Below are 19,622 nucleotides of genomic sequence, written 5' to 3'. Positions count from 1 at the left end.
TTGAGTATCATTTTGTGAATAGTTTTTTTTGACTGTTGAGCTTAAGCCGGTTTTTTCATCTCCTCACCTCATCATGAGGCTCTTTAGTTTTTCTTTGCTTTCCGCTACTAGAGCAGCATCATCTTCATTATCTGTGGATGTTGATACTTCTCCCAGCAATCTTGATACCAGCTTGGGATTTATCCAAAACAGCATATTGAATGATGTATCTTATATATAGTTAAAATAACCAGAGAGACAGTGTATACCTTGTCAAGCTTCTGTCCCAATTTTAAATCTTTCAGTTGTTCCATGTCTAATTCTAACTGCTGCTTTTTGACCTGCATACAGAAATGTTAGGAGAAAGGTAATGTGATCTGGTACTCCCATTTCCTTAAGAATTTTCCACAGTTTGTTGTGGTCCACACAGTGAAAGGCTTTAGCATAGTCAGTGAAGCAGATGGAAATGTTATTTCTGGGATTCCCTTGCTTTCTCTATGATCCAATGAATGTTGGCAATTTGACCTCTGGTTGCTCAAACCAGTTTGCATATCTAGAAGTTCTCAGTTCATGTACTGTTGAAACTTAGCTAGAAGGATATTGAGCATTACCTTGCTAGCAAGTAAGATGAGCACAATGGCATGATAGTGAAAAATTGTTGTTGAATCACGACTCCGGGATTCTTGGCCCCCGGAGGAGAAGAATTCAATCTGGGGCCAGAGACGAGGCTTGATCGCTCAGAGCTTTTGTGTAATAAAGTTTTATTAAAGTATAAAGGAGATAGAGAAAGCTTCTGACATAGGCATCTGAAGGAGGCAGATAGAGTACCCGCTTGTTAGTGTTACCAATGAGTTTATATACTCTCCAATGAATCCAAAGAATGTCTTGAGGTTGTAAAGACCTCACCAGACCTACTCCCATAATTTACATTTTAAGATAACAGAATTAGCCAGAAGGTTTAATCCACAGACTGTCCTCAGGCAGAATACATTATTGTTATACAATCCTAAGGAATGTAGAGAAGGGAAAAAAGTTTGTCCTTTCTTCCTCCTTGAGAATTCCAGACCCCTCTCTCCCTGGGGACCCCTAGACTTCTTATCAACCTGCCTAGGAAATGACTCTCATTCCCCCCTTTTCTTTTAGGAGAATTATGTTGCCTAGGGTAAAGGGGTGTCATTCTCATTCCATCACTGCTTCCGAGCTGAGAAGGGGCATTGTCCCTAAATTGGCGAGGCAACATATTCTCCTAATTCTCATATTGAGGATATCTGATCCAGGGGTCCCAAATAGTAGTGGAGGAAGGTGCAGCAGTAGCAGGAGTTTGAGCAACGATTTGTAACTTAAACGCTTTCATGCAGCTAGAAAAAAATCCAGTTACACAGTTACAGATGTAAGGCAACATAGTCAAAATTAAAAGTCACATTATGTCCATAGTTAAAGTGTAAAATGTTGCACCAGTCCATTTTAGGGTTGGTAGATGTCATAAGATGAAGACGAGGCATCACCTGATTGTTGTCGAAGGTATTCACAGACTTGGAGAAAGGCCTTTCCTTGAAGTGGAGATGTCCACCACAGGAAGCCTTCCACTGATGAAGAGAATCTTTATAACCTCCTTAGCCTGTTCACTACGACAGAGAAAAGCCTCAGTCCATTCAGTAAAAGTATCTACCCAAACTTGTGAGCAAAAATATCCATTAGCTTTTGGCATATGAGTAAAATAAATTTCCCAGTCCTCTCCAGGATACATCCAGATGGGGAAGAGATTCTGCTTCCAAAACCTGTTCAGCAGTCAACATGGCATAACCTGCTTTACGCTTTCCATCCCGAACAAAAGAACTGCCATCTCTAAATATTTCCAGATTTTCCTGAGCTGCATAAAGTTAGGAATTGAGAACAATCGTGATCAGGTGTTTCATTTTCCTTCTCAGAAAAAATTTAAATTTCCACAGACTTTAAGCTTAGTGACTGGTCCTTCTAACAACAATGACTGGTATTTAAGAAGCCTACTGTCTGTCGTCCAAATATTAACCTTAGAATTTAAGATCTCACTCACATCATGAGAAGTCAGTACAGTAAGGTTTCATCCAATAAATATTTTTAAAGCTTCAGGTGCTAATAAAGCCGCTGTCCCAATTACTCTTAGGCAGTGGGGCCACCCACATGAAATTACATCTAATTCTCTGCTTAGATAAGCAATAGGTTGCAGCTGAGGCCCTCGAGGTTGGGTCAAAACTCCCAAGGCCATACCTTTTCTTTCAGTGACAAATTAAATTCTGACCCTGTGGGCAAGCTCAGAGCTGGAGCTTGCAGGAGAGCAGTCTGAAGAACCTTAAAAGCCTTTTGAATTTCTGGAGACCAAACCAGTTTGTTAGTTTGGGCCTGCTGAGTTTTAGCTATAAGTTTATATAAAGGCCGGACAAGTTCCCCACAACCCAGAATCCAGTAACCTGTGATTCTCAAAAATCCTCTCAAGTGTCTTAAAGTCATAGTTAAGCGATGGCTTAGTATAAGCTTACTTCTCTCAAGGCCTATGGCCCTAGTCCCTTCTGATATGATTAGGCCCAGATATCTAACCGACCATTGACACAGCTGAGCCTTTTCTCTTGCTGCCTTGTAACCACAGCCAGCCAGAAAGTTTAAGAAATCTTCTGAGGCTCACGAACAAGCTTCCTCTGTCTCAGCACAGAGCAAAATATCATCTACATATTGTAACACCACCGCTTCAGAGCTATTAAAGTTTTGTAGATCCCGTGACAAACTTTGTCCAAATAAGTCAGGACTGTCACAAAATCCCTGGGGCAAAACTGTCCAGGTTAATTGAGAAGCTGGCTGTGTAGGGTCTTCAAAGGCAAATAGAAATTGACTTTCCTCCGCCAAAGGCACTGAATAGAGGGCATCTTTTAAATCAATTACTGAGAAATATTTGGCTCCTTCAGGAATTTCAGACAATAGAGTATAAGGATTAGGAACCATGGGGTGTAAAGGAACTACAGCCTCATTTATTATATGTAAATCTTGAACTAGTCTCCATTTACCATTTGAATTCTTTATACCCAAAACAGGAGTGTTGCAAGGACTGTTACAGGGAATTAATAGTCCCTGTTCCTTTAAATTTTTAATGATGGGTTTTAACCCTTCCTTAACCTCAGGTTTCAGGGGATACTGCTTTTTATGTGGAAATAAGTGTGGGTCTTTGAGCTTGACAACTACAGGAATAGCATTTTGTGCTCAACCCACAGATTTTCCATCAGCCCATACTCTAGGATTTACATTTTGTTCAACTAGAGGAAGAGAAAGGGAGGGTTCCATATTCATAAAAGCAGAGGCATGGACCTTGCTCAGTATATCCCTCCCCAAAAGGGGTGAGGGAGATTCTGGCACGATCAGAAACTCGTGTGAAAATAGCACAGAATCCCAGTTGCAAGATAAAGAATAACTGAAATAGTACCTTTTGTCTCATCCAGACAGTCCCATTATGGAAACGGGTTGGGAAGAAAGTGGGCCAGGGGCTTCAGTAAGCACAAAGTAAGTTGCCCCAGTATCTAAAAGGGAATCAACGGATTGGCCCCCCACAATTATTAATACCCGGGGTTCCTCAGGTGTAATTAGGATGGGAGCTTGTGTGGGGACCCCCAGTCACCTTCAGTCCTGATTGTCTCGAGAGTCTGACCCCAGAGACCTACACCTCTGAGGGCAGTCTCTCTTCCAGTGTAGTCCTTTGCAGACAGGACATGGAGCCGGGGGCAGCTTAGATGCCTGAGGGCAATCCCGCTTGAGGTGCCCCTCCTTTCCACAGTAATAGCAAGCCCATCCCTTTTCACCTGGGTCCCTCTGGGCATTTTTCTCTGGCTATTTAAGAACATTTTTCATAGCCATTGTGAAGGCTTCCGCCTTTTCCTTGGTCTTTTTTTGGCCTTTCTTTCTTTTCCTTATATTCCCTACCATAATAGACCATCTGAGCAAGTTGTAACAGTATCTAAAGACTGATTTGGTCCATACGCCCATTTTTGTAGCTTAAGGCAGATATCTGGAGCCGACTGAGTGAGAAATCTATCTTTTAAGATCACTTTTCCTTCTTCACTTTCGGGATCAATCTCAGTGAATTTATCAATCTCAGTGAATCTCTAGGAATTTACCAGGAGCTTCCTTCTCCTCCTGTTCTATGTCTGCCAATTTGCTATAGTTTAAAGGCTTAGAACGCGCCTGCCTGAGTCCTTCAAGAATACATCTGACAAAATGGCTCTGATCCCATCTTCCTTTAGCTGTGTTGTAGTCCCAGTCTGGTTCTATAGTTGGGACGGCCTGATTCCCAGTGGGGAGGGCCGCTATCTCATCCTTCCTCTTCCCTACTGATTCATTACCAAGCCATTCATCTCCATAAGCAACTGCTTTTCCCAAAACTCGAGTCTTTGTGTCAGGAGTCAGCATTTGTCCCAAGATATACGTCACACCCTTCCAAGTAAGGTCATAAAGCAGAGTAACACCTTTAAAAGCTCTAATATATTTTTCTGGGTCCTCTAAATAGTCTCCCAGATCTTCCTTGATTCATTGTATTTCTTGATAATAAAAAGGCTTATTAACTCTCATGGACTGATTATTTCTCCCGGTGGGTGTTTCATGAAGAGGCAACAGCTTGTGTGTCTGTTCCTCAGTCTCTCTGGCTGCTCTGCACACATGATCCCAGGGATAGACTGGAGAAACCTGTTTTTCTTTTTACTTTTCTCTTTGTCTCCTGTCCTCCATCTCATCTCTTAATTCGATGGTCTGAGTTTCTACCTAAACCAAAATAGTCTGAGGTCGTACTGAGACGGGAGTTGTTTGGACCTCCACGTATGCAGTTTGAATCTCAGTTTGGATTTCCACTGAGACAAAGGCAACCCTTCTAAGGTGGGGGGGAGGGGGGTTCTCTGGTTTTCAGTTTGCTCAGCTTGGAGCCCCGGGTATGGGGGCAAAGTGGGAGGACAAAAGGGAGCTGAAGGTTTCACACCCAAATCTATACCCTTAGGAGATAAGTCTGGCATATTTCCCAGAGAGAAAAAGGGCAACACATATGCTACTTCTACCCACTTCCCTTGTTCCTTACAGAACCGGTCTAATTGTAAAACAGTATTATACTTAAGAGACCCTCCAACTGGCCACCGTTCGCCATCCTCCAATGGATACCGTGGCCATGCAGTATCACACAGGAAGACCAGGTGTGTCTTCTTTAAGCCCTGGAGATCAAGTCTATCCCAGTTTTTCAGGATACAGTTCAAAGGAGTGAGGCTGGAATTGTTAGCTCCCATCTGAAAGAGAGAAAAAAAAGTGACTAGGGCCATTTTTCTACCGGAGGCATCCCTCCTTGCTCTAGATGGAGGTGTAGACAGACTTTACACTAAAAGCTTTTCCTTGCTGGTCGGACTTAGTCTGTCCCTTACTGACGCAGGCGCTGTCTCAACCTTCTCGGTTCTACCACCGAGATGGGGTGGGGATGTACCAGGGGTAGACCTGATAGCACCTCTACCTGATGTCCAGCTCTTCACCTTTAACCTTGCTTGTCTCTGATGTCACCCGGGGTGCAATCAGAGTAATCTTCCAGAATGCCTCCCAAGCAAGACTGCTGCTGGAAACATTCATCACCTGAGTGCCTGTGCACGACCCTGAGTATATTCCTGACCACAATAAGACTGATATGAACATAAAGCTGGGATGTTCTTTTCAAACATCACCACACCAGTATAAGCTCCATCTAGCTTCCAAACTTTTGATTCCTAGCGAGGCTAGGCACTTTCTTGAATACCAATCCAAGTTTGCCACAGTACACAGTCACAGTATAGATCACAAGTCCCTGGAAAGTCTATGATCCAATAGATTAGGTTCTGTAAGGAGTTATGAAATGGTCAAAGAGACCGAAAAGTTTGACCGAGAAAGGAGAGTTCGGTCCACACGCTTTGCCCATTTCTGGTCGGTTCCCAAAGGAGACATTGGGTGCCTCTTGGCCTTGGCAGGTCGGTAGAAACCCCTGACAGGTTTCTGCCATAAGCCGTATGAGATCACCTTGGAACCGCAGAGCAGGGCTCCTCATTTGCTTCGCGCAGGGCATGTCATTCATTCACACAAGCACACTGTAGAGTTAGTAAAGCACAGCAGAAAATGTGTTTACTAAGAGAACAAAGAACTAGAGCTCCAAGCATCCTTACCTTGTCCTGAAGGATCCTGGATGAGCCCCCATGATGAAAGATTATTGTTGAATCATGACGCCAGGATTCTTGGCCCCCAGAGGAGAAGAATTCAATCCGGGGCCAGAGACGCGAGGCTTGATTGCTCAGAGCTTTTGTGTAATAAAGTTTCATTAAAGTATAAAGGAGATAGAGAAAGCTTCTGACATAGGCATCAGAAGGGGGCAGAAAGAGTACCCGCTTGTTAGTGTTACCAATGAGTTTATATACTCTCTAATGAATCCAAAGAATATCTTGAGGTTGTAAAGACCTCACCAGACCTACTCCCATAATTTACATTTTAAGATAACAGAATTAGCTAGAAGGTTTAATCCACAGACTGTCCTCAGGCAGAATACATTATTGTTATATAATCCTAAGGAATGGAGAGAAGGAAAAAAAGTTTGTCCTTTCTCCCCCCTTGAGAATTCCAGACCCCTCTCTCCTTGGGGACCCCTAGACTTCTTATCAACCTGCCCAGGAAATGACTCTCTCAATAGTTTGAACATTCCTTGGAATTGCCTTTATTTTGGATTGGAATGAAAACTGACCTTTTCCAGCACTGTGGTCACTGATGAGCTTTCCAAATTTGCTGACATATTGAATGCAGCACATTTACAGCCTCATTCTTTAGGAACTTTAAACAGCTCAACTGGAATTTCATCACCTTCCATAACATTTCTTGTAGTGATGCATCCTCAAGCCCACTTACGTCATACTCCATTATCTGGCTTTATGTGAATGACCCAGCAACATCCCTATCCTGGTCATTGTGGCCATTTTTGTATAGTTCTTCTGTGCATTCTTGTCACTTCTTCTCACCTCATCTCCTTCTATTAGGTCTTTGACTTCTCTGTCCTTTATTGCGCCCAACTCTGCATGAAGTGTTCCTCTGGTATCGCCACTTTTCTTGAAGAGATCTGTTCTCTTTACAATTCTATTGTTTTCCTCTAATTCTTGCACTATTCACTTATGAAGACTTATCTCTCCTTGCTATTCTCTGAAAGTCTGCATTCCATTGGGTATATCTTTCTCTTTCTCCTTTGCCTTTCACTTCTCTTATTTTCTCAGCTATATTTAAGGCCTCCTCAGGCAACCACTTTGCCTTCTCACATTTGTTTTTCTTGAGAATGGTTTTGATGACCACCTCCCATACAATGTTACAAACCTCCATCCATAGTACTTCAGGCTAACAGACCTAATCCCTTGAATCTATTTCTCATCCCCTCTATATATTCATAAGGGATTTGATTTAGGTCATAGCTGAATGTTCTAGTGGTTTTCCTTACTTTCTTCAATTTAAACATGAATAATGTTAGCTTCTGCCTAAGCATTGCTTCCAGATCACCACTCACCACTCCCAGTGGGTGTGGATCAAAAACACACAATTTGAGGACTGTTACCCTGGGTTTGTGCTTGGCTTTTCACATGCTTAGCTGTATAAGCTTGATCAAGTCTCTTAACCTCAGTTTTCTCATCTGGAAAATGGGCACCATGATGATAATTCCACCTTCTAGATTGCATGTGTGCCTGCAAAGAGCAAGTGGCCCTCAGAGGGCTCTTTGGGTTCCTGAATCTGGAACAAATGTGAATTATTCCACCATCTGGGGAGAAGGAAATCTTCTGTTTAGAGGTTATGGCTGCCATCCACAAGGCTAAATATTGATTCCAGCCAAATGACATCTATTTCTGAACCCTGACCAAGAACTCTGACTGAGTCTATGCTTCTGTTTTCTGGGCTCACATGAGAGCTAATGATTATTGTCTCAGATTACTCCCTTCCTCAGCCTTGCCAGTCTGCCTTTCCTTATCAATTGCTTCGCCCCTGAAATCACACTGCAAGGAAACTTGTAGAAGATCTTGCTCTCTGGTCAGTTTCCCACATCTCCAGCATAGGAACAAGTAGCTGTTATGACTACTTTTCATAGCAATAACTATGGCAACCTGTACAATCCAATCTCAGCCTGTCAAGTGAATCTTTCCCCATTTGGCCCCTCATGATTAAATTACCTATCGTTGCCTTAGTAATCATCCTATGCTTGCTGATTAATGTCAAAATGTGGGTGAACTTGATGTAGTTTTCTTTCCCAAGCATAATTCCAATCATGCAATTAAGTAACAAAACATTTAGTCATCTAACTACCCACAGGAATTGACAAAAGCAAACCACCCATCATGCATTTCTTGCTTGCTCAAAAACACCATTGAACTGATCTACTGAAACAATGTGATACATTGCCATGTACACTCCAGAAGGGACACTTTTTCTCTGGATTTGTTTTTCACCTGATGCAGAATGTCTACCATAAGCCTGGCCTTCCAGCAGCTGGTCACCTAATTTTTGCAGACTCAGCCCACTCCAGATTCCTTCCACATGCCTCAGTAAAATCTAGAGAACAGACCCAATCAAAGTTGTCACTCCTGCAGAAAGCAAGTTTTGGGGTTTTTTTTGTTTTGTTTTGTTTTGTTTTTTAGAAAACAATATTTGGTAACACATTCAAAATCTTGTGCTCCTTGTCTTGGATTCAAGCACCTGCACCAGACTGTGGGAAGCCTCCACTTCCACCTAAATCTTTCACCACTCCCACCAGGGCCACAGGATTGACTGGACCCCAAAGGCTTCTGCCTGTTCCCTGATATTATCTGTACATTAGTTCAGTTCAGTCTCTCAGTCATGTCCAACTCTTTTCTATATCATGGGATGCAGTATGCCAGGTTTCCCTGTTCATCACCAACTCCCCGAGCTTGCTCAGACTCATGTTCATCAGGTCGGTGATGCCACCCAACAATTTCATCTTCTGTCTTCCCACTTTGCCTTCTGCCTTCAATCTTTCCCTGCATCAGGGTCTTTTCTCCTGAGTCAGTTCTTCCCATCATTTGGCCAAAGTATTGGAGGTTCAGCTTCAACATCAGTCCTTCCAGTGAATATTCAGGACTTATTTCTTTTAGCATGGACTGGTTGAATCTCCTTGCAGTCCACGGGACTCTCAAGAGTCTTATTCAACACCACATTTTAAAAGAATCAATTCTTTGGTACTCAGCTTTCTTTATGGTCCAACTCTCACATCCACTCATGATTTCTGGTAAAACCATAGCTTTGACTATACAGACATTTGCTGGTAAAGTAATGTCTCTGCTTTTCAGTATGCTGTATGGTTTTTCATAGCTTTTCTTCCAAGGAGTTAGCGTATTTTTTTTTCACAACTGTGGGAAATATCTACAGTGATTGGAGCCCAGGAAAATAAAGCCTGTTACTGTTTCCATTGTTTTTCCTGGTCTTTGCCACGAAGTGATGGAACTGGTTGCCATGATCTTCATTTTTTGATCGATACATACCACATCAAGACCATCCCAAAGAAAAATAAATGCAAAAAGGCAAAATGGTTGCCTGATGAGGTCTTAGAAATAACTTAGAAGAGAAGCAAAAGGCAAAGGGGGAAAGAAAGATGTACCCATCTGAATGCAGAAATCCAAAGAATAAAAAGAAGATATTTTTAAAAAGCCTTCCTAAGTGATCAGTGAAAAAAAAATAGAGGAAAATATTAGAATGGTAAAAAAAAAAAAAAAACAGAGATCTCTTCAAGAAAATTAGAGATAGGGAGGGAATGTTTCACACAAAAACAGGCACAATAAAAGAGAGACATGGGATGGACCTAACAAAACCAGAATATATTAAGAAGAGGTTGAAAGAACACATAGAAGAACTGCACAGAAAGATATCAATGACCATGATAACCACGATGGTGTGATCACTCACCTAGAGCTAGACAATCCTGAAATGTGAAGTCAAATGTGTCTTCAGAAGCATCACTAAGAGCATATCAAGTGGGTGTGATGGCATTGCAGTAGAGCTATATCAGATCTTAAAAGACGATGCTTTTAAAGTGCTGCACTCAATATGCCAGCAAATGTGGAAAACTCAGCAGTGGCCACAAGACTGGAAAGGTCGTTTTCCTTGCAATCCTCATAAGAGGTGATTTTAAAGAATTTTCAGCTACCACACAGTTGCACTCATCTCACATGCTACCAAAGTAATTTCTCCAGGCAAGACTTTAACAATACATGAATTGTAAAATTCCATATGTTCAAGCTGGTTTGAGAAAAGACAGAGGAACCAGAGATCAAACTGCCAACATTCGTTGGATGATAGAAAAAAGCAAAAGGATTCTAGGAAAACACCTACTTCTGCTTTATTGACCATGCAAAAGCCTTTGACTATGTGGATCACAACAAACTGTGGAAAACTTACAGAGAAGGGAATACCAGACCACCTTACCTGCCTTCTGAGAAATCTGTATGCAGGTCAAGAAATAACAGTTAGAACTGAACATGGAACCACAAACTGGTTCCAGTTTGGGAAAGGAGTATGTAAAGGCTGTATACTGTCACCTTGTTTATATAACTTATGTGCAGAGTACATCATGTGAAATGCCCAACTGGATGAAGCACAAGCTGGAATCAAGATTGCTGGGAGAAATATCAGGAACTTCAGATATGCAGAAATCACCACCCTCATGGCAGAAATTGAAGGGGAACTAAAGAGCCTCTTGATGAAAGTGAAATAAGAGAGTGAAACATCTGGTTTAAACTTCACATTCAGAAAATGAAGATCATGGCATTTGGTCACATCACTTCAGGGCAAATAATGGGGAAACAATGGAAACAGTGAGAGGCTTTATTTTCAGGGGCTCCAAAATCACTGCAGAGGATGACTGCAGTCATGAAATTAAAAAGATGCTTGCTCATTTGAAGAAAAACTATGACACAACTATACAATTTTTTTTTAAAGTAGAGACATTACTTTGCTGAAAAAGTTCAGTATAATCAAAGCTATGATTTTCCAAGTTGTCATGTATGGATGTGACAGTTGCATCATAAAGAATGGTGAGTGAAGAAGAATTGATGGTTTTGAACTGCGGCATTTTACAAGACTCTTGAGAGTCCCTTGGACTGAAAGGAGATACCTACAGTCATCCTAAAGGAAATTAATCCTGAATATTCATTGGAAGGACCGATGCCGAAATTGAACCTCCAATACTTTAGGCCAACGGATGTGAAGAACTGACTCATTAGAAAAGACCCTGTCACTGGGCAAGATTGAAGGCGGGAGGAGAGAGGATGACAGAGGATGAGATGGATGGATGGAATAACCAACTCGATGGACATGAGTTTCCCCAAGCTCCAGGATCTGGTGAAGAACAGCGAGCCCTGGCATGCTGCAGTCCACAGGGTTGCAAAGAGTCAGACATGGCTGAAAGACTGAACTGAACTGAACATACCACATAGCAAATACTATTTGTAATGGGCATGTTTATCCAGCAAGACTGGGGCTCCTTATGGCTCCAACATACATCCCCAATCAAGTTTGCACCCATGCACAGAAGTCAGTGCCTAGCATTCATAAGGCATTCAATGAGTTCTGATTGCAGGGGGACTTCCATTTCAGTCGACATAAAAGATTAAAAAACACATTTATCCTCCTGTCTATAATTACTCCAAAGTAGGAAAGACAAATGAAAGAGCATTGTCTTACATCAAACGTCTGTCAGCAGAGAATGGATTCCTGAGGTGGGGAACAAGCAAGGAGAGTTCTATAATTGCCCCAACTCTAGAAATAGTTTCCAACACATACATGGAAGTTGTACCTAGGCAGAGACAAACAGTGTCCCCAAGAAGAGAGATTTATGACTCTATATAACTAGAGTTCACAGGAGAGAGCTAAATACAGAAAACTGTAGGAAGCTACAGGTGATACCCTTCCAGTTATCTGCAGAGAGTTGATAGTACTGGTCTGAATTTTAGGGAACAATCTTTGAGTCCCAAATTGCCCCAACCCTAATTGTGTCCCCACCCACCAGTGTGTAAATTACTCATTTTTAATATAAATTTATTTATTTTATCTGGAAGCTAATTACTTTACAATATTGTATTGGTGTGCCATACATTGTCATGAATCCACCACGGGTATACACATGTTTCTCATCCTGAACCCCCCTCCCACCTCCCTCCCTATAGTATCCCTCTGGGTCACCCCAGTGCACCCGCCCCAAGCATCCTGTATCATGCATCAAACCTGGATTGGTGATTCGTTTCACATATGATACTATACATGTCTCAATGCCATTCTCCCAAATCATTCTACCCTTGACCTCTCCAGAGTCTATACATCTGTCTTGCTGTCTTGCATACAGGGTTATCATTACCATCTTTCTAAATTACATATGTATGTGTTAGTATACTGTATTGGTGTTTTTCTTTCTGGCTTGCTTCACTCTGTATAACAGGCTCCAGTTTCATCCACCTCATTTGAACTCATTCAAATGTATTTTTTAATGGCTAAGTAATACTCCATTGTGTATATGTACCACAGCTTTCTTATCCATTCATCTGCTGATGGACATCTAGGTTGCTTCCATGCCTTGGCTATTATAAACAGTGGTGCGATAAACAATGGGGTACACATGTCTCTTTCAATACTGATTTCCTTGGTGCGTATGCCCAGTAGTGGGATTGCTGACTCATAAAGCAGTTCTATTTCCAGTTTTTTTTAAGGAATCTCCACACTGTTCTCCAGAGTGGCTGTACCTGTGTGTATTACCGCTAACAGCATAAGAAGGTTCCTTTTTCTCCACACCCTCTCCTGCGCTTACTGCTTGTAGACCTTTGGATAGCAGCCATTCTGACTGGCATGAAATGGTACCTCACTGTGGTTTTGATTTGCATTTCTCTGATAATTAGTGATGTTCTTTTCATGTATTTGTTAGCCATCTGTATGCCTTCTTTGGAGAAATGTCTGTTTAGTTCTTTGGCCCACTTTTTGAATGTGTAGTTTATTTTTCTGGAGTTGAGCTGCAGGAGTTGCTTCTATATTTTTGAGATTAATTCTCTGTCAGTTGCTTCATTTCTTAATATTTTCTCCCATTCTGAGTACAGTATTTCCACCTTGCTTATAGTTTCCTTTGTTATGCAGAAGCTGTCAATTTTAATTAGGCCCCATTTGTTTTCTTTTCGCTTTTATTTCCAGTATTCTGGGATGTCAGTCACAGACGATCCTGCTGTGATTTATGTTGGAGATGTTTTACCTATGTTCTACTCTAGGAGTTTTATACTTTCTGGTTGTGCTTTTAGATCTTTAATCCATTTTGAGTTTATTTTTGTGCATGGTGTTAGAAAGTGTTCTAGTTTCATTCTTCTACAGGTGGTTGGCCAGTTTTCCCAGCACCAGTTGTTAAAGAGATTGTCTTTTCTCCATTGGATAGTCTTGCCTTCTTTGTCAAAGAGAAGGTGTCCAATGGTGCGTGGATTTATCTCTGGGCTTTGTATTTCGTTCCATTGATCTATATTTCTGTCTCTGTGCCAGTACCATACTGTCTTGATGACTGTGTCTTTGCGGCAGAGCCTGAAGTCAGGCAGGTTGATTCCTCCAGTTCCATTCTTCTTTCTCAAGATTGCTTTGGCTATTCGAAGTTTTTTTGTATTTCCATACATATTGTGAAATTTGTTATTTCTTCTAGCTCTGTGAAAAATACATTTGGGAGGGTTTCCATTGGATCTATAGATTGTTTTGGGTAGTATACTCACTTTCACTATATTGATTTTTCCGATCCATGAACATGGTATATTTCTCCATTTATTAGTGTCCTCTTTGATTTCCTTCACCAATGTTTTATAGTTTTCTATATATAAGTCTTTAGTTTCTTTAGGTAGATATAGTCCTAAGTATTTTAATCATTCATTGCAATGGTGAATGGAATTATTTCATTAATTTCTCTTTCTATTTTCTTGTTATTAGTATATAGAAATGCAAGGGATTTCTGTGTGTTGATTTTATATCCTGCAACTTTACCATATTAATTGTTTAGCTCTAGTAATTTTCTGGTGGAGTCTTTAGGGTTTTCTATGTAGAGGATCATGTCTTCTACAGTGAGAGTTTTACTTCTTCTTTTCCAATTTGGATTTCTTTAATTTATTTTTTTCTTGGATTGATATGTTGATCATTATGTAGTGTCCTTCTTTGTCTTTTTTCACAACCTTTGTTTTAAGGTCTATTTTATTTGATATGGGTATTGCTACTCTTGCTTTCTTTTGGTCTCTATTTGCATGGAATATCTTTTCCAGCCCTTCACTTTCACTCTGTATGTGTACCATGTTTCAAAGTGAGACTCTTTAGACAACATATATAGGGGTCTTGTTTTTGTGTCCATTCAACCATTCTTTGCCTTTTGTTTGGGGCAGTCTGCTGCTGCTACTGCTGCTGGTGCTGCTAAGTTGCTTCAGTCGAGTCCAACTCTGTGCAACCCCATGGACAGTAGCCCAACAGGCTCCCCAATCCTTGGGATTCTCCAGGCAAGAACACTTGAGCAGGTTGCCAGTTCCTTCTCCAATGCATGAAAGTGAGAAGTGAAAGTGAAGTTACTTAGTCGTGTTCGACTCTTTGTGACCCCATGGACTGCAGCCTACCAAGCTCCTCCATCCATGGGATTTCAGGCAAGAGTACAGGAGTGGGGTGCCACTGCCTTCTCCGCTGGGGCATTCTCTCCATTTACATTTAAGGTAATTATTGATAAGTATGATCCCGTTGCCACTTACTTTATGGTTTGGGGTTTGAGTTTCTACACCCTTTCTGTGTTTCCTGTGTAGACAAGATCCTTTAGCGTTTGTTGAAGAGCTGGATTGGTGGTGCTGAATTCTCTCAGCTTTTGCTTGTCTGTAAAGCTTTTGTTTTCTCCTTCATATTTGAATGATATCCTTTCTGGGTACAGTCATCCGGGCTGTAGGGTTTTTTGTTTCATCACTTTAAGTATGTCCTGCCAACCCTCCTGGTTTGAAGTGTTTCTATTGAAAGATAAGCTTCTTTCCTTATGGGAATCCCCTTGCTGCTATTATTGTTTTCCCTTGCTGCTTTCAATATTTGTTCTTTGTGTTTGATCTTTGTTAATTTGATTAATATGTGTCTTGGGGTGTTTGGCCTTGGGTTTATCCTGTTTGGGACTCTCTGGATTTCTTGGACTTGCATGATTATTTCCTTCCCCAATTTAGGGAAGTTTTCAAATATTATCTCAAGTATTTTCTCAAGGTCTTTCTTTCTGTCTTCTTCTTCTGGGACTCCTGCAATTCTTATGTTGGGGGGTTTAACATTGTCCCAGAGGTCTCTGAGATTATCCTCATTTCTTTATATTTCTTTTTCTTTTTCCTCTCTGTTTCATTGATTTCTGCCATTCTATCTTTTATCTCTGTTATTCTACTGTTGGTTCCCACCAAATTCTTTTTGAACTCATTTATTGCATTATTCATTATATATTGACTCTTTTTTGTTTCTTCTATGTCCTTGTTAAACCTTTCTTGCATCTTCTCAATCCTTGTCTCCAGGCTACTTATCTGGATTTCCTTATTGTTTTCAAGATTTTGGATCATTTTCACTATCATTATTTCGAATTCTTTATCAGATATATTCCTTTTCTCTTCCTCTTTTGTTTGGTTTGGTGGACATTTATTCTGTTCCTTTACCTGCTGGGTATTTCTCTGCCTCTTCTTCTTGTTTATATTGCTGTGTTTGTGGTCGCCTTTCCATATTCTGGCAGTTTGTGGAGTTCTTTTTATTGTGGAGTTTCCTTACTGTGGGTGGGTTTGGACGGATGGCTTGTCAAGGTTTCCTGTTTAGGCAAGCTTGTGTTGGTGTTCTTGTGGGTGGAGGTGGATTTCTTCCCTCTGGAGTGCAATGAAGTGTTCAGTAATGAGTTATGAGATGTCCGTGGGTTTGGAGTGCCTTTGTGCAGCCTGTATATTGAAGCTCAGAGCTATGTTCCTGTGTTGCTGGAGAATTTGCATGGTATGTCTTTCTCTGGAACTTCTTGGCCCTTGGGTGGTGCTTGGTTTCAGTGTAGGTATAGAGGCATTTGATGAGTTCCTATTGATTACTGTTCCCTGGATTCAGGAGTTCTCTGGTGTTGTCAGGATTTGGACTTAAGCCTCCTGCCTCTGGGTTTCAGTCTTATTCTTAGAGTAGCCTCAAGACATTTCCATCTATACAGCACCAATGATAAACATCTAGGTTAAAGATGAAAAATTTCTCCACAGTGAGGGACATCTAGTGAGGTTTACAGAGTTACATGGAGAAGAGAAGAGGGAGGAAGGGAGGTAGAGGTGACCAGGAGTAGAAGAAGGGGAATCAAAAGAGGAGAGAGCAAGCTAGCCAGTAGTCACTTCCTTATGTGCTCTCCACAGTCTGGATTCCTCAGAGATGTTCACAGAGTTACACAAAGAAGAGAAGAGGGAGGAAGGAAAGAGAGGTGGCCAGGGGGGATAAAGGGGGGAATCAAAAGGAGAGAGATAGATCCAGCCAGTAATCAGTTCTCTAAGTGTTCTCAGCCATCCGGAACACACAGAGAGTCACAGATTTGGGTAGAGAAGAGAAGGGGGAGGAAGGAGATAGAGGCAACTTGGTGGAGAAAAAGGAGATCCAAAGGGGGAGAGAGAAATCAGGCCAGTGATCTCGCTCCTAAATAAAAAGGGTTACTGAAGATTGGGTTCTTAAAGGTACAAAATTGATAACAAATACCAAAAAGCAAAGATTAAAAATCTAGAGTAGAGGTTGGAATCTCAAAAATACAATATTAAAGAAAAAAAAAACTATCAAAAATTATATATATAGAAGTTTGCTTTAAGAAATAGGATCTTTTTCTTTTTTTTTTCCAAAGTAATAGTAGGTTATAAAAATGAAATTTAAAAGAGTAGTAATCAGTTATAATGAGGTGGATGAAACTGGAGTCTATATTACAGAGTGAAATAAGCCAGAAAGAAAAACACCAATACAGTATACTAACACCTATATATGTGATTTAGAAAGATGGTAATGATAACCCTCTATGCGAGAGAGTAAAGAGACAGAGATGTATAGAACGGACTTTTAGACTCTGTGGGAGAGGGAGAGGGTGGGATGATTTGGAAGAATGTTATTGAAATATCTATACTAGCAGGTAAGAAACGAATTGCCATTCTATGTTCGATACAGGATACAGGATGCTTGGGGCTGGTGCACTGGGATGATCCTGAGAGATGATATGGGGTGGGAGGTGGGAGGGGGGTTCAGGATTGGGAACTCATGTACATCCGTGGCTGATTCATGTCAATGTATGGCAAAACCAATACAGTATTGTAAAGCAAAATAAAGTAAAAATAAAAATAATAAAACAAAACAAAACAAAACAATGAATAGATACCAACCCCAATAAAAAAAGATTTTTTAAAAAAAGGAAAAAAAATAAAATAAAGGAGTAGTAGAGGACTTAAAATTAAAAAAATAAATTTAAAGAATGAAAACAGTAAAAATATATCTAGGATTTTCTCTGGTGTTGTTGTGGACAGTGTGGCATCAGTTCACTTTCAGATAGTTCCTTTTCCAGCTTATACTTCTCAAGATCTATGGGCCCCTTCCTATATAGTTGGTGCTGACTGCAGGGTTTTAATCTATTGCACCTGTCACTTGCAGGGTGGTTCCCTCTGTTGTACCTTCTTCTGTTTGCTGGTCTCTTCAGTGTCTAATTTCTGCCCTGACCAAAGGGGTTGGTGGTGGACAATTTTTTAGGCTCAACTGTTCACTCGTGCTGTGGGAAGGGAGGAACACTGCAAACAAATATCACTGGCGTGGATGGGGAGTGCTCCCAGTGTCTCAGGCACACTGGGTTTGCCCCTGCTCACGGCATGTGTGCTTTCCCAGTCTACACTGTTCAGGCTCTAGGTTGCTTTGCTGAGAACTGTCTGAGGCGGGCCCTGGGTTGCATGTACTTCCCAGGTCTAAGCCGCTCAGGTTCATTTACTTGGGTACTCAACAAAGGTGCAGACTCGATTGGGCCTGTGTTTTGTTCCCTTCCCAGGTCTGAGCCGCTGAAGTGACCATGACCAGGTGTTTGGCGAGTGTGGTTGCTCCTACTTATTGCCTCTCCCATCCCTGCTGCTCAGTTTTCTGGGTGTACAACAGGACTACCTTCTCAGGAGGATATTGACCATCCAGAATCCCAAGAAGACTTGGTTAGCAACGAAGCCTGCTTCCAGTATTCTTTCCAGGAGAATCCGTGGGACAGAGAAGCCTGGTGGCGTGCTATCTAAGGAATCGCACAGAGTCGGACACGACTGAAGTGACTTACCAGCAGCAGCAGCTGCTTGCAGTTTGGTAGATGATAACTCTCTGGGGCCATGATTTCCCCCTTCCGGCTCTGGCTGCCCTCGCTCACCTGTCCGTGGCAGGGGATGTACCGGTCCACAGCCAGCTACCTCTGATCATTCCTTTGACTGTGAGCTGTCCTGGAGGTGTCTTAGTTTAAGGCTTTTTGCCGGGTTAGCTATCCCAGGGTCTGGTTTGCTATCTCAAGTTAGTTCCCTCAGATTGCCCTTGGGACATTCAGTCCCGGTCCTTGTTCTAAGCAATGCAGCCCACACCCCCCTGCCCAGTCCCCGCTTGCTAGTGGCAGATGCGGGCGTCTACACTGCTTCTCTGCTGGGAGTTACCATTGGGCATATAATCTGCGGGTTTAAATTATTTATTTATTTTTCCTCCCACTTATGTTGCCCTCTGAGGTTCCAAGCCTCACCACAGACTCGCCAGTGAGAGCGTTTCCTGGTGTTTGGAAGATTCTCTATTTTTTAAGACTCCCTTCCTGGGACCGATCTCCATCTCTACCTCTTTTGCCTCTCTTTTTATCTGTTACATTTTTCCTACCTCCTTTCAAAAACAATGGGCTGCTTTTCTGGGTGCCTGATATCCTCTGCCTGCATTCAGAAGTAGTTTTGTAGAATTTACTCAGCATTCAAACGTTCTTTTGATGAATCTTTTGGGGAGAAAGTGTTCTCCCTGTCCTATTCCTCCACCATCTTAGGACTGTCCCCGAGATTACTCATAATTCCCATGAGATAAATAGGGCCCTGAAGACAATATTGCCTTGCTAGTGGGGAATAGTAAACCTGGTCTAAAGGCTTGTTTCATCTCTGCTTGAAAAACATTACAGCAAGCCTTCAAAAAATGCAATGTTCCCAAGAAATTAACAGTGTTTGCAAACAGTGTTTCACTGTTTGCAAACACTGTTAAAAAATATCCAGCATCCAAATGTAAAGTGACCACATCCACAATCCAATTTCAAATTTCTGTATAAATTGTTAACATATTTGTCCTAGTTTCATCTCAATATTGTAAGGTAATTATTCTCTGATTAAGATAAATAAATTAAAAAAAATCCAGATGCATAAAGAAGCAAGAAAATATCCATAACGAGAGCAAAATCAATTAGTAAAAACACAAGTAAGATATATGTTACATAATTAGCTGGAAGGACGTTAAAGTGCTTACTACATCAATAATCCTTCTATTCATGAAGCTGAAGAATACTGGGTACATTAAATAGAGACATGTAAAATAAAAATGCAAAGACACTGGGGAAAATTTAATTGTGCATC

The 19,622-nt window shown here is 41.3% G+C and overlaps 1 protein-coding gene and 1 long non-coding RNA gene across 2 annotated transcripts in view; one reads left to right on the top strand and one right to left on the bottom strand.

Annotated features, from left to right (window-relative positions):
* PAG3 (pregnancy-associated glycoprotein 3) overlaps positions 1-19,622 on the top strand; it is a 928,325-nt gene that overhangs the window by 517,015 nt on the left and 391,688 nt on the right.
* LOC132659118 (uncharacterized) lies at positions 1,300-6,376 on the bottom strand. The gene is made up of 2 exons (XR_009599095.1): positions 6,159-6,376; positions 1,300-5,264 (listed from the first exon to the last, which is right to left on the bottom strand). It is a non-coding gene; the product is annotated as an uncharacterized LOC132659118 (long non-coding RNA).

Source organism: Ovis aries, unplaced genomic scaffold (genome assembly GCF_016772045.2).
Source record: "Ovis aries strain OAR_USU_Benz2616 breed Rambouillet unplaced genomic scaffold, ARS-UI_Ramb_v3.0 scaffold_87, whole genome shotgun sequence".
In the NCBI taxonomy this organism is placed as follows: Eukaryota; Metazoa; Chordata; class Mammalia; order Artiodactyla; family Bovidae; genus Ovis; species Ovis aries.
The sequence above is the reverse complement of the archived record's forward strand: the minus strand, read 5'-3'. Positions and strand labels throughout refer to the sequence as shown.